This window comes from Ursus maritimus, unplaced genomic scaffold (genome assembly GCF_017311325.1).
Source record: "Ursus maritimus isolate PB19 unplaced genomic scaffold, ASM1731132v1 scaffold_19, whole genome shotgun sequence".
Lineage (NCBI taxonomy): Eukaryota > Metazoa > Chordata > Mammalia > Carnivora > Ursidae > Ursus > Ursus maritimus.
The window spans coordinates 8,501,748-8,515,043 of NW_024424341.1; the positions used below are offsets into that span (position 1 = coordinate 8,501,748).

Consider the following 13,296-nt stretch of genomic DNA (forward strand, 5'->3'; position numbering starts at 1 on the left):
ACAGCCAGTGCTTTTCATTCTAGGGGGTAGCTTCATGCTAATGAGTGAATGTTGCACCATTAATGACTTTCTGTTTAAAGTTCAGCTGTTACAAAATGGAATCTTACCTGACCCTTGGTGAACTACGTACATAAGCAGGGAATGTTTCCAGCTAAATATCCCTTCTAGAAGAGCCCCTGTGCTGGAATAGGTTACTGAGTCTTTCTTTATTCTGTAAAATAAAAATTTGGGCCGTGTGTGTGTGTGTGTGTGTGTGTGTGTGTGTGTGTTCAGCCTTAGTATGGAGAATGAGCTTTCAAATTGTTTTTCATTTTCCAGATCTCGTTTTACATTGGGGGCAACAGTAGGCAAATGCAATACCATTAGTAATCCTTTGTGAAACATTTTCTTAGAGTCACCCATTCAGATCTGCCCTGCTTTGGCAAGCACAGACAGTTCTGTGTACCTTTTTGGAGGTCTGGGTAAAATGAGTTGGTGGGTTCCATCTGCTTCTAGTGGGCTGGTGTCTGCTATATGCTACTATTACAACTCCCACCTTTTATGGAAAATGCAGTCAAGCGTTTTCGGACTGGCGCTGGGTTACATGTCAAACCTGTCCTCACTTTCCCAGAGGGGAACCTTTTAGGGTTGAGTCCTCTGTTGCTAAGCTTCAAGGGCGCTCTCCATGGTCATCACATTTTAATAAAAGGCTCATGGGTTCCATCCTGTTAGCATTTCCGAGACAAGCGTAAACCTGTGGTTTAGCGACAAGCAAATTGATTTTTAAAGGTTCTGGTAGTTTCATTTCGCAGAAATAAGCTCCAGTTAAGTAATCACGGTCAACTAAAACCTTGAAGTTTCCTAGTTTCGTTTTACTGAAGCTTCTGCCTATGTGTCTGGAAAGATAGGTGATAAATCCAAAACAGTGACTGCTTTTCTTTTTGACAGATTAGAAATTGTCTTCTCCTCTACTTGCTATTTAATGTTAGGATTACGGTAAAAGGTTCACATTGGAACTTAGGTAGAGGCAGGGTGTTCTTACTCCTGATTCAGATATATTGTCCTCAGAGGGATTAAGGAGAGGAATTTCCATTTCCCAGAGGTTTTACTGTTTAAAACCTGATTGTAAACCTGTTTTTAAAACTGTTTATCACTTCATAAGACTTTCCATTCTTCTGCCTTTTCCTTTAGAGGACGTCAGTGGTAAAATTTTCTGTGTTATTTAGCAGTTCCTGACTGTTTTTGTGAGAGTGTCTGGGTTTAAAAATTCTTGTTTTGATTTGTGGATTTTTGCGTCTTGACTTTTACAGAAGTTTTGCTATTTTTAGTACAGGTATTTAAAAATCTGAATTCACAGTGCACCTCAATGTTACACTATTCTGAGATTAAATTTAGTAAAACTGTTACTAGCATTCTGAGTTCTGGGGACTGACGTTTAGCTAATAGGTCAACAAATTGTAGTGGTTCCTGGTCTCTGAACTGACTCGAGTCCAGATAGGGAGAGGAGTAGAAAGCTCAAGAACAGTGGACTGGAACTGTGGGACTGCTGTATACATACACTCTCTCCCATCTTCCTTGGTCTCTGTATTCTCTCTCTCAGCCAAACTGGTTGACATATTCCCTGAACTCTCCAAGATACAGTTCAAAATCCTGACTTCTCTGTTGTCCAGGTCCTTCATTTTTGTGGTTCTTCCTTTGAACTCTTGAATTACTTGCTTCGTGCTCTTGCTATAGCCTGCTTATGTTTATTTTTCCTTTTATGTATACATTTTCTCTAATCCACTAGGTCACTAGTTAGGATGGAAATTTCCTTTTTTTTTTTTTTTAATATTTTATTTATTTAGAGAGAGCGTGCATGAGCAGGGGGGAGGGGCAGAGGGAGAGAGAGAATCTCCAGCCGACTCCATGCTGAGTTTGAAGCCCCACGCAGAGCTCAATCCCAGGACCCTGATATCATGACCTGAGGTGAAATCAAGAGTTGGTTGCCTAACCAGCTGAGCCACCCAGAGGCCTCTAAGATAGAAATTTCTTCCTTCCTTCCTTCCTTCCTTCCTTCCTTTCTTTCTTTCTTTCTTTCTTTCTCTTTCTTTCTTTCTTTCTTTTCTTAGATTTATTTATTTACTTGAGAGAGGCAGGGGGGAGGAGCAGAGGGAGAAGGAGAGAGAGAATCTCAAGCGGACTCTGTGCTGAGCACAGAGCCCACTGCAAAGCTCTGTCTCATGACCCTGAGAACATGACCTGAGCTGAAATCGAGAGTCAGACGCTTAACTGACTGAGCCACCCAGGTGCCTGGAAATTTCTTAAATGTAGAGTAAGATATTTGGATTTCATCCTGAAGGCTTCATATTCTCTCTCAAAATGAAGTCCAACTAGGGGTTCCTGGCTGGTTGAGTCAGTGGAGCATGTGACTCTTGATCTCGGCGTTGTGAGTTTGAGCCCCGTTTTGGGCAGAGAAATTATTTAAAAATAAAATCTTAAAAAAAAAATTAAAAATCTGCTCACCACCTCAGCCTTCTCTGTGTACCCACAGACTCAGGGAGTTTGCTCATGTTCCTTTATTTTTTTTTTTTTCTTTTTAAAGTTGCTTTCACTATTCTATTTCTTGGAATTCATTCCCCTCCAAGGCTGACTGTGTATGTAGGAAGCAGTCCACCTGCTCCTTCTGGTTGTCCATGAAAATGAGCCATAAACCCTTTTCAAAGATTTAATTGTTGATTACCATAGAGAAAGAAGCAATGTCAAAAAAGTAGTGAACACAGTTACTTTATGGAGATTCAGAGTCCTTAGTCTTGAATGCACCCCCCCCCCCAACGTGTCTAGAAACTTCTTGTGGAAGATGGATAGGTTTGTGTTGGCTGCATTGCCAGATCTGTAGATATTTTTTTTTCAAGGCTTGGATGACTTGTTCACGGTAGTGTTTTGGAGCCTGAATTTGACTGTGGGACATCAAGAAGACCCTGCTTTGAAACTTGGTTTTAAGGAATCATTTCTTGACCGGGGCTCGAACGAGTGACTGTGAGCAATCCTACATGGTGAGGGTGAAGAGGACCCTGACTGCCTTCCTGGGTTAAATAATCACACTGTAGCTTTGAACCAGAGTGGGGAGACATCGCTGTTATTCTTGCCAATAAGGGATGGGATTGTGTATTTGGAGTGAACAGTACGTGATGTTTAGGTGAAGCCGTCTAGCGCTGAGTTGGAATTTGGGGACCAAGGCGTAGTCAGCTTTGCTGCAGTGGGACAGTGTCCTTCCTGACGTACACGGTACTCTAGATCACGGTAAGTCCAAGATGCTGACGCTATTCTTCGGCACTGGCTTTATGGCCTCTTTCCGCTAATTTCTACACAATGTGGTCAATAGGAGTGCTGTTAATGCTGGGCTCCAAAGTAAGCGATCAGGCGTATGAACATGGTGTTGAGTATGAAGGAAGGTAGAGGCCTTCTTCCAAGCGCTTGCTCTAAGTATTAGTTTCTGTGCCTTTGCAAATGTAGCCCCCAGTAATTCGTTGGCGAACTAGAACCCTCAGGTCCTTCAGTTTTACTGCGTTTGAGCACCGAAAGGTGATTTCAAGAAGACGTTGGGTTTCCTACAGGCTAGATTCTGCACTAACAGTGTAATTCATATTTGTGGATCTCCCCAAATCTAGTATACTGTGTTCAGCTAAGCTACTTCCACGTCACAGCTCATCTTCTGTCTAAAATCCATGACCCGCACACCGTCACTGTCAGAATCATTGGTACGTCAGGGCGTGGGGTCTTTTTCAACCCCCATTAAGTTTTTAGCTGTTGAAAGGCAGAAGGAACCAGTGAGTGAATAGAGCTTTTTGGAGTCTACCCTGGATTCGCACAGAAGGTTTAGGATATTGCAGTAGAAGAAGGATAGGAAAGGAACACTAGAAGGATCCAAGGCGGGGGGGGGGCAGTGTGTGTTATAACAGCGCTGTGCCGGGTGTGTTGGATGGCCTTATAGCACAACTTCTTCCATGAAACCCCTACCAATACATCCTAGCGGTAGGAGCCTAGAAGAGTCCACGGGAAGAAAATTCAGGGGCTTCCCTGCTGATATGGGCACAGGTCAGATGGCTGTAGTTAGCTATTCTTATACCTGCTGAAGCTGAGAAAAATTTCAGCCACTTTTTGTGTGGAAGATAGAAAAGCAAGCTGTTGTATAATTTCACTCAGCTTTCTATTCTCCCTTCTGTTGAATCCATTGGAGTAATATTTAGTGGAGGAAACTATTTCAGGATCACACCCACGGCACTAGAGACTGTGTATTAATCACTCACACACACATAGGTGTGGAGTAATCCCGAAGGGGGGCTCTAGGCCAAAGAGGATGCTTATATGAAGAAAGAGGGTCCAGTTCCCAGCAGCTGGTCTGAGACTCCTGTCTTTGCTCTTTCCTACAGAGCTGACTGGACAGCTCAGAGCCTGCCTGAGGAATTCAGAAGACTGCCAGTAGAATGTTCTTTCTATCCTTCAGAATATTTGCTAGGGACTCAGCTGCTGCAGAATACCATAAAGGCTTTCCGTTCATTTTACCATTTTTAACATGACATGGAATTATTTTTTTCCCCAGGGGAATATTGAAATTGAGGACGGCCTTCAGCTAGACTTTACATTAATTTGCATCCAAACAGCAGGCGATATATTTATTTTCATTGTACAAATTTTATCTGATGATGTAAGAGACTTTTGTGTACTAAGGGCTTTGGAACATACAGAGATTGAAGTTGAAGATTTGGGGAAGAAACAGTGTGGAGACGTTTATGTTGTGCACTGGTTCCTTATTCACTTGAACAGTTTCAAGTCTGAAAAAAATCTTGCCATGTCCATAAGAGATTTCATGTAGTATCTGGTAACTAAACTCAAGAATTCTACCTCCAGTCATGCTGTCTGCTGAAATAGTTTGAATAGTCTGCGAAGCCTGTGTTTTCAAATTAGTTGATTTATTAAAAGTGCACAGTAAAGTCAGAGTGTTTGTGGTAACCTTTTTACCATGTTCCAAATGCTGTGTTAAATTTTTTCTATTATATTAGCCTTCTCATGCATAGCCCCATCTGATTTTTTTTTCTTTTTCTTCTGAAAATACAGATTCACAGAAAAGTGCAAAAAAAACAGTACACAGAGATCCCATGTTCCCTTCACCTAGTTTCATGCAGTGGTAACATCTTATATAACTATAGTTTAATATCAAACCCAGGAAATTGACATTGTTACAGTTCATAGACTGATTTAGATTTCACCCATTTTACATGCCTGCATTAGCGTGTGTGTGTGTGTGTGTGTGTGTGTGTGTGTGTGTGGTTCTGTGCAGTTTTATCATGTGTAGATTTGTGTGACACCACCACAATCAAGATACAGAACTACACCAGCACCTTAGAGATCCCTCATGCTAACCCTTTATTTTCACGCACATGCACCGTCATCTCTAACCCTGAGCAATCACTAAGCTGTTCTCCATCTCTGTAATTTTTTTTTTTTTTAAGATTTTATTTATTTATTTGACAGAGATAGAGACAGCCAGCAAGAGAGGGAACACAAGCAGGGGGAGTGGGAGAGGAAGAAACAGGCTCATAGCAGAGGAGCCTGATGTGGGGCTCGATCCCACAATGCTGAGATCACGCCCTGAGCCGAAGGCAGACGCTTAACCGCTTTGCCACCCAGGCGCCCCTCATCTCTGTAATTTTGTTATTTTGAGAATGTTAGATAAATGGAATCACACAGTATGTTACTTTGGCTTTTTTCCTCTTACCATAATTCCTTTGAGATCTATCCAAATTGTTTCTTGTATTAATAGTTCATTCCTTTTTAATGTTGAGTAGTATTCCAAAGTGTGGATGTACCATAGTTTGTTTAATGGTTCACCCGTTGAAGGACATATACCAGAAGAGTTTCCAGTTTTTGGCTATTACAAATAAAGTGGCTATAAACTTTCTCATACACATTTTTTTTTAAAGATTTTATTTATTTATTTGACAGAGAGAGACAGCCAGCGAGAGAGGGAACACAAGCAGGGGGAGTGGGAGAGGGAGAAGCAGGCTCCTAGCGGAGAAGCCTGATGTGGGGCTCGATCCCAGAATGCTGGGATCACGCCCTGAGCCGAAGGCAGACGCTTAACGACTGCACCACCCAGACGCCCCTCGCATACACATTTTTATGTGAGCATCATGTTTCGTTTTTGGGCGGTAAATGCCTAAAAGTGCTGCGTCATATGATAAGTACATATTTATTTTTACTTTATTTATTTATTTTAGAGAGACAGAGCGAGTGTGCACACACTGGGTGAGGGGCAGGGGAGAGAGAGAGAGAATCCCAAGCAGACTGCTTGCCATGCGTGGAGCCTGATGGCAGGGCTTGATCCCACAACCCTGAGATCATGACCTGAGCTGAAACCAGAAGTCGTAGGCTCAACCGACTGAGCCACCCAGGTGCCCCAAGTACATATTTAGTTTTAAAAGAAACTGCTGAACTCTTTTAGAGCGGTTGTGTCCTAATACATTCCTATCAGTGACGTGTGCGATCCTGTTTCTCTTCATGCTTGCCAGCATTTAGTGTTACCCCTGTATTTTATTTTAGTTGTTCTCATATAGGTAGAGATGGTTCATTGTGCTTGTAGCATACTAACCTCATAAATAGCCTCACCTAATTTTAACTTTAATTTTTATTTTATTAAAAAAAAAGATTTTGTTTATTTAGGAAGAGAGAGAGTGAGATTGGGGGAGGGGCAGAGGAAGAGGGAGAAAGAATCTCAAGCAGACTGGGTGCCGAACTCACAGAGCTTGATGTGGGGTTCAGTTTCACGACCCTGAGATCACAATCTGAGCCAAAACCAGGCGTCAGAGGCTTCACCAGCTGAGCCACCCAGGCGCCCCAACTCTATTTTTATTTTAAAAACTTCTTGGCAGTATTGAGAATGTCCTTAATTAAAAATTTCTAAGTAAAACTCATTTTAAGTTTTTTTTTAATCTCTGAAGTACTTTGCAGTATTTCCTTTACATGTTGCTTTTTCTTAGAAGCTAGTATGAAGTAGAGCTTTATTTTCACTTTTTAAAAATATGTGAAAAGACAACTGCAGAGTTGATTTCAAAATTTAGAGTCCTGTCCTTTTGTATGTTATGAGTAAGCTTTATTTTCTGTCAGCTTGGCTATCTTTTGGGGAGTAAACACTTGTTAGTGGTGGTTTTTGGTGGTGGTGGTGAAGTTACAGTACTTTTTAAGAAAGATTTTATTAATTTGAGAGAAAGAGTAAGCACGCGAATGCGTAGCGAGGGGAGGGAGGCAGGAGAGGGAGAGAGAATCTCAAGCAGACTCCCCGCCAAGCACGGAGCCTGACACAGGGCTCGATCTGACAACCCTGAGATAACGACCTGAGCCAAAACAAAGAGTCAAATGCCTAACTGACGGCGTCATCCTGATGCCCCCCCCCCCCGCTTTTACTATATTTTTATATCGGAACAACGCCTTCAGACTGCAGGGTAAATTCTTCATCTTCACACTTATCCTCAAGTACACCATGTGTCATCAGAACCAGTTTCTGGACTGTGAGAACTGGGATCTGGTCTTTCATGTTTCCCTTACTGTTTTGATTTTTGTCAAAATAATGTAACTTTCAGTACCATCAAGTGTTTTGAATTTCTGCCACAGCAGGAGTAAGAATCCATTAGTATTGTGGTTGTAGAGCTTTAAAAGTTAACTTCTAACAATTTGGATTTAATGAAGTGTTAGGTGTCTGGTGAAGTTTGGAATTTAATGTCTTTATTCCTTGAAGTTAGTTATTCAATCTTTCTTTCTTGGTATGAGGTGTTAATACCATTGTCCTTTAGAATACTTGTTTTTAAAATCAACAGATAGTTTAAATACTACTAATTAATACTAATTGTCAAGAAACTGGAAAATACAGCTACACCAAAGAAACAAAAAATTAGCCCCCATTATACTATTTCCAGGATATAACTACTGTTAACATTTTGCTGTGAATATTTTCACACTGTCAGTGTATGTATACATATATTTCCTTTTTTCTTTTTATCAATATGGATTCCTACTGTGAGTATACTTAAAATTTTTTTCCCAATAAAGGATAAAAAATTTTTTTTAAATAACAAAAATTTATTCTCTCACAACCTGGAGGCCAGAGTTAGAATTGGCTTTATCCTAAGATTGTTTTCATCTTTGGGGGAAGGGTATTAGAATATTGTGGGTGTACTTTTTTAAAAAAGATTTTACTTATTTATTTATTTGAGAGAGAGAGGGAGAGTGCATGTGCGAGCAGGGTTGAGGAGAGGGGCAGAAGGAGAGAGAGGATCTCAAGCGGACTCTGGGCTGAGCGTGGAGCCGGACAACAAGCTTGATCCCACAGCCCTGAGATCATGACCTGAGCAGAAACCAAGAATCGGACGCCTAACTGACTGAGCCACCCAGGCGCCCCACAGGCATACTTTTTTTGACTGAAAAAGAACTATTAATAGAACAAATATCTTTCATATAAAATTTATTTCTAAGGCAATATTTATTTATTTATTTATTTATTTATTTATTTATTTATGAGAGAGTGAGAGAGCACGCACGCATGTGCAAGCATATGAACAGGGGATGGGGCAGAGGGAGAGGGCGAGATAGAATCTTAAGCAGTCTCCACGCCCAGCGTGGGGCTTGATCATACAACCCTGAGGTCGAAATCAAGAGTTGGATGGATGCTCAATTGACTGAGCCATCCAGTTGCCCCTCTAAGGCAATTTTTTTTTTTTAAAGATTTATTTATTTATTTATTTGACAGAGACAGCCAGTGAGAGAGGGAACACAGCAGGGGGAGTGGGAGAGGAAGAAGCAGGCTCCCAGCGGAGGAGCCCGATGTGGGACTCGATCCCGTAACGCCAGGATCACGCCCTGCGCCGAAGGCAGACGCTTTAACGACTGCGCTACCCAGGCGCCCCCTAAGGCAATTTTTAATACCTCATTACCTTTAGTAGGACTCTGTGTGCCTGCTTTGTGTGGGCATGGTATCCGTTGGTTTAGTGCACCTTCATTTAGTTCAGGAATCCCCAGGTGGATATTTGCTTTGTTTCTAATTTTTTGTTTTTTAGAAAAAACGTGTTTTTAGAGGAGCCTTTGCTCCAGACAGGATTATTTCTTTTATTTTTGTACTTATTTTTACTGAGATGTAGTTCGCATGGCACCGCATTTACCCTTTTAAAGTATACAGTTCAGGGGTTTTAGAATATTACAGGAGTTGTGTAACTGTCACCATTATCTAATTCCGGAACATTTTATTTTAATTTAATTAATTAATTAATTTAAAAAAAAAGATTTTATTTATTTGACAGAGAGAGAGTGTGCACAAGTGGTGGGGGCCCGGAGAGGGAGAAGCAGACTCCCTACCAAGCAGGGAGCCCGACCCGGGGCTTGATCCTGGGACCCTGGGATCATGACCTGAGCTGAAGGCAGACGCTCAACTGACCGAGCCACCCAAGCGCCCCTAATTCTGGAACATTTTCATCACCCTAGAAAGAAACCCCGTCCCCATTATCACTCCCCACTCTACCCTTCACCTTCAGCCCCTGGCAAACTCATACAGATCTTCTCTCTCTATAGATTTACTATTCTGAACATTTCATAAGAATGGAATCATATAATATGTGGCTTTTTGTTTATCCATTTACGAGTTGATGGACAGTTGGGTTGTTGCCAGTTTTGGGCCATTATAAATACTGCTGCTATGAACATTCACGTGTAAGTTTGCATGTGGACATATGTTTCTGTTTCTCTTGGGTTAGTACCTAGGAATGGAATTACTGGATCATATAAAGTAGCTGTTAACATTCTCCATTCCCACCAGCAATGTGTGAGGTTTCCAGTGTCTCCATATTGTTGTCAACTTTTTTCATTGTCTTTTTGATTTCAGCCATCCTATTGGGTGTGAAGTAGTATCTCCTTGTAGTTTTGATTTGCATTTTCGAAAAGCTAATGGTGAACATCTTTGCATGTGCTTGTAGGCCATGTTTTAATTGGGTTGTCTTTTTGTTGAGTCGAAGAGTCGTTCATATGTTCTAGATACTAGACTCTTTTTAGATAGATGATTTGCAGGGACTTCTTCCTTTCCGTGGATTGTCTTTTTACTTTCTTTATAGTGTTCTTTGAAGTACAAAGGGTTGTTTTTTTCCTATTTTAGAAATTCCAGTATGTGCATTATTTTTTTCTATTGCTTGTGCTTTAGGTGTTATATCCGAGAAACCACTGCCTAATTCAAGATCATGAAAATTAACCCATGTACCTTCTAAGAGTCTTACAGTTTTAGCTCTTACACTTAGGTATTTTATTTTTATTTTTTCAAGCAATCTCTCCACCTAACATGGGGCTCAAATTCATGACCCCAAGATGAAGAGTCACCTGCTGACTGAACCAGCCACGTGCTCCTACATTTAGATTTTAGATCCTTTTTTTTTTTTTTAACGCAGGGCTTGAACTCACATCCCTGAATTCAAGACCTGAGGCAAGATCAAGAGTGGGGTGCCCAACCGACTGAGCCACCCAGGCATCCCAGGTCTTTTAGATCCATCTTGAGTTCATTTTTGTATATGGTGTGAGGTAGAGGTCCGACTTCATTCTTTTGCCTGTGGATATCCAGTTGTCTCAGCGCCATTTGTTAAAGACTATTCTTTCTCCAAGAATTGTCTTGGCACATAAAGTTTTAGACTGGAAGGTATTTGTACCTCGTAAGGCTTTTGCCACTCTTACCTGTGGAAAGATTGGGCCAGTTTACCCTTAGATCAGCAGTGTTCAAGAATCCCAGTTTCCCCTAAATCCTCACCAATGCTAAATATTATATTTGAAACCAATACAAAAGAAAACAGTTTTTGCCAATTTTATGGGTGAAAAATAGTCTATCATTGATATAATTTGCACATACGTTCACATTAATTGGCTTTTTTTTTTAATTGCTTGTTTCCCTTGCCAGCTTTTTTTTTTTTTTTCCTTTTCTTGCCTTTTTTTTGGGAGGGGGTTGTCCATTGAGGCATTTTATTTGCACATTATGTATTACATCCCTAGAAAAAGAATCCCTGGATTTTCCCTCCTGTGTGTTTTTGTCTCGCTTCTTCGTTGTCCATGATGCCAGCTGAGGTTGTCAGTACAATGAAACCAAACTGGTGGGAGGGGAGCAGATGATTCTGACATTTTTCTCAATCTTTGAGTTGTACATCAAATCTGGGGCTGATCACTCCACACTTATTTAATCTGCTTGTGAGGTTCACGACAGTTTTCCCAGCTCTGTGATCATCAGTGATTTCAGATTCGCCAGTGTAACCATGCTTCATCATCACAGAAACCAGATGATGACTTTGGAGCATGGCCTAATAAGAACCTGGCATTTGCCTCTCTCTTCAGCATTGCTAATGCTTTTGAGAGCACCTGCCAGGACATTTGTGTGCACCATTATGGCGGCAGGGAAAGATGGTGGAAAGAGCATTGCCTGGCTTTCTTTTGCTGTCTTATTAATTTGTAAAAGCTCTTGGTCTGTCCTATTACAGATATTTATAATTTTGGGGCGCCTGGATGGCTCTGTTGGTTAAGTGTCTGCCTTTGGCACAAGTCACAATCCCAGGGGCCTGGGATCGAGCCCCGCATTGGGCACGCTGCCCACTGGGGAGCCTGTTTCTCCCTCTCCCTCTGCCTTTTCCCCCTGCTTGTGCTCACGCTCTGTCTCAAATAAGTAAAATTTTAGAAAACCCCACAGGAATGCCTAGGTGACTCAGTGGGTTAAGTGTCTACCTTTGGTTCAGATCATGTTCCCAGGGTGCTGGGATCAAGTCCCACATGGGGCTCCTTGCTCGATGGGGAAGCCTGCTTTTTCCTCTGCCTGCTGCTCCCCCCTGCTTGTGTGCCCTCTTTCTCTCTCCCCTCTCTCTGACAAATAAATAAAATCTTAAAAAAAAAACAACCCACAATTATTTATAATTTTAAATTCTAATTTTATGATATTTAAATAATTTTATTAGGGCGTAACTTACAATTATAGTATTCACCCATTTTAATTGTACAGTTTGGTGACTGGGCAAATATATACATTTGTGTAACTATAACAATCAAGGTACAGGGAGGGCTGTCGAACATTTCCATCACTCAGAAAGTACCCTCGTGCCTTTATCGTCAATCCCCTTACCTCATCTCTTGCTTTAAGCGACCACTTGCCTTTTCTAGGGTTTCATGTAAATGAAATGATGTATACTCTGTAATCTTTCGTACCTGACTTCTTTCTCTTACCACAATGTTTTGGAGACTCATCCATACTGTTGTGTGTAATATTGGTGTTACTTTGTAATGTCAGTAGTATTCCCTAATGGATCTAGGATCTATCACAATGTGTTCATCCATTCTTCATGACCTATAGAATTTGTAAATGTGTCCTCTGCTTTTGGTATTACTTGTTGGTTTTGCCACTCATCCCTGCACAGGCCAGAACTGATCCACACATTTTTTTGGCCGGGTAATCCACTGTTATGTGCAAACTATTGTGCTAGACTTATTGTGGGAAGTAATGACAGTAAAACATGTTCCTTACCTCCTGGAAAATTACGGTTTGGTGGAATAGACAGTGCTGAAGGTGGAGAGGTTGCTTTTGACTAATGAAGTAAGGGCAAGCTTTGGGTGGAGATTTTTGCTAATGTTTTGAAAGATCGGTTAGATTGTGCAGGGTCTCTGGGGAAGGGACATTTGAGCTAAGACATAAGGATGGTCGATGACACAAAGGACAGAGATGAGCATGCCAGTGAGAGAGAGAAGCCCTGGGCTCCCTGAGACAGGGAAGGGCAGGGCGTGGTCAAGGAACAGAAAGTCAGGAGGGAGGAGGGACAAGGTGAGGTCAGAGGGAAGTGAGCAGGAGCTGCATCTTTTTTTTTTCTTTCTTTCTTTTTTCTTTTTTTATTTGACAGAGAGAGACACAGTGAGAGAGGGAACACAAGCAGGGGGAGTGGGAGAGGGAGAAGCAGGCTTCCCGCTGAGCAGGGAGCCCGACGTGGGGCTCGATCCCAGAACCCTGGGATCACGCCCTGAGCTGAAGGCAGACGCCTAAGGACTGAGCCACCCAGGCGCCCCCAACCCTGCACAATCTAACCGATCTTTCAAAACATTAGCAAAAATCTCCACCCAAAGCTTGCCCTTACTTCATTAGTCAAAAGCAACCTCTCCACCTTCAGCACTGTCTATTCCACCAAACCGTAATTTTCCAGGAGGTAAGGAACATGTTTTACTGTCATTACTTCCCACAATAAGTCTAGCACAATAGTTTGCACATAACAGTGGATTACCCGGCCAAAAAAA

The 13,296-nt window shown here is 41.7% G+C and overlaps 1 protein-coding gene and 1 pseudogene across 2 annotated transcripts in view; one reads left to right on the plus strand and one right to left on the minus strand.

Moving 5' to 3' along the window:
• The window catches only part of TENT4B (terminal nucleotidyltransferase 4B), a 67,784-nt gene that overhangs the window by 1,451 nt on the left and 53,037 nt on the right, over positions 1–13,296 (plus strand). The gene's annotated exons all lie outside the window — the stretch shown is intronic.
• Positions 9,470–11,623, minus strand: LOC121103413 (annotated as a pseudogene).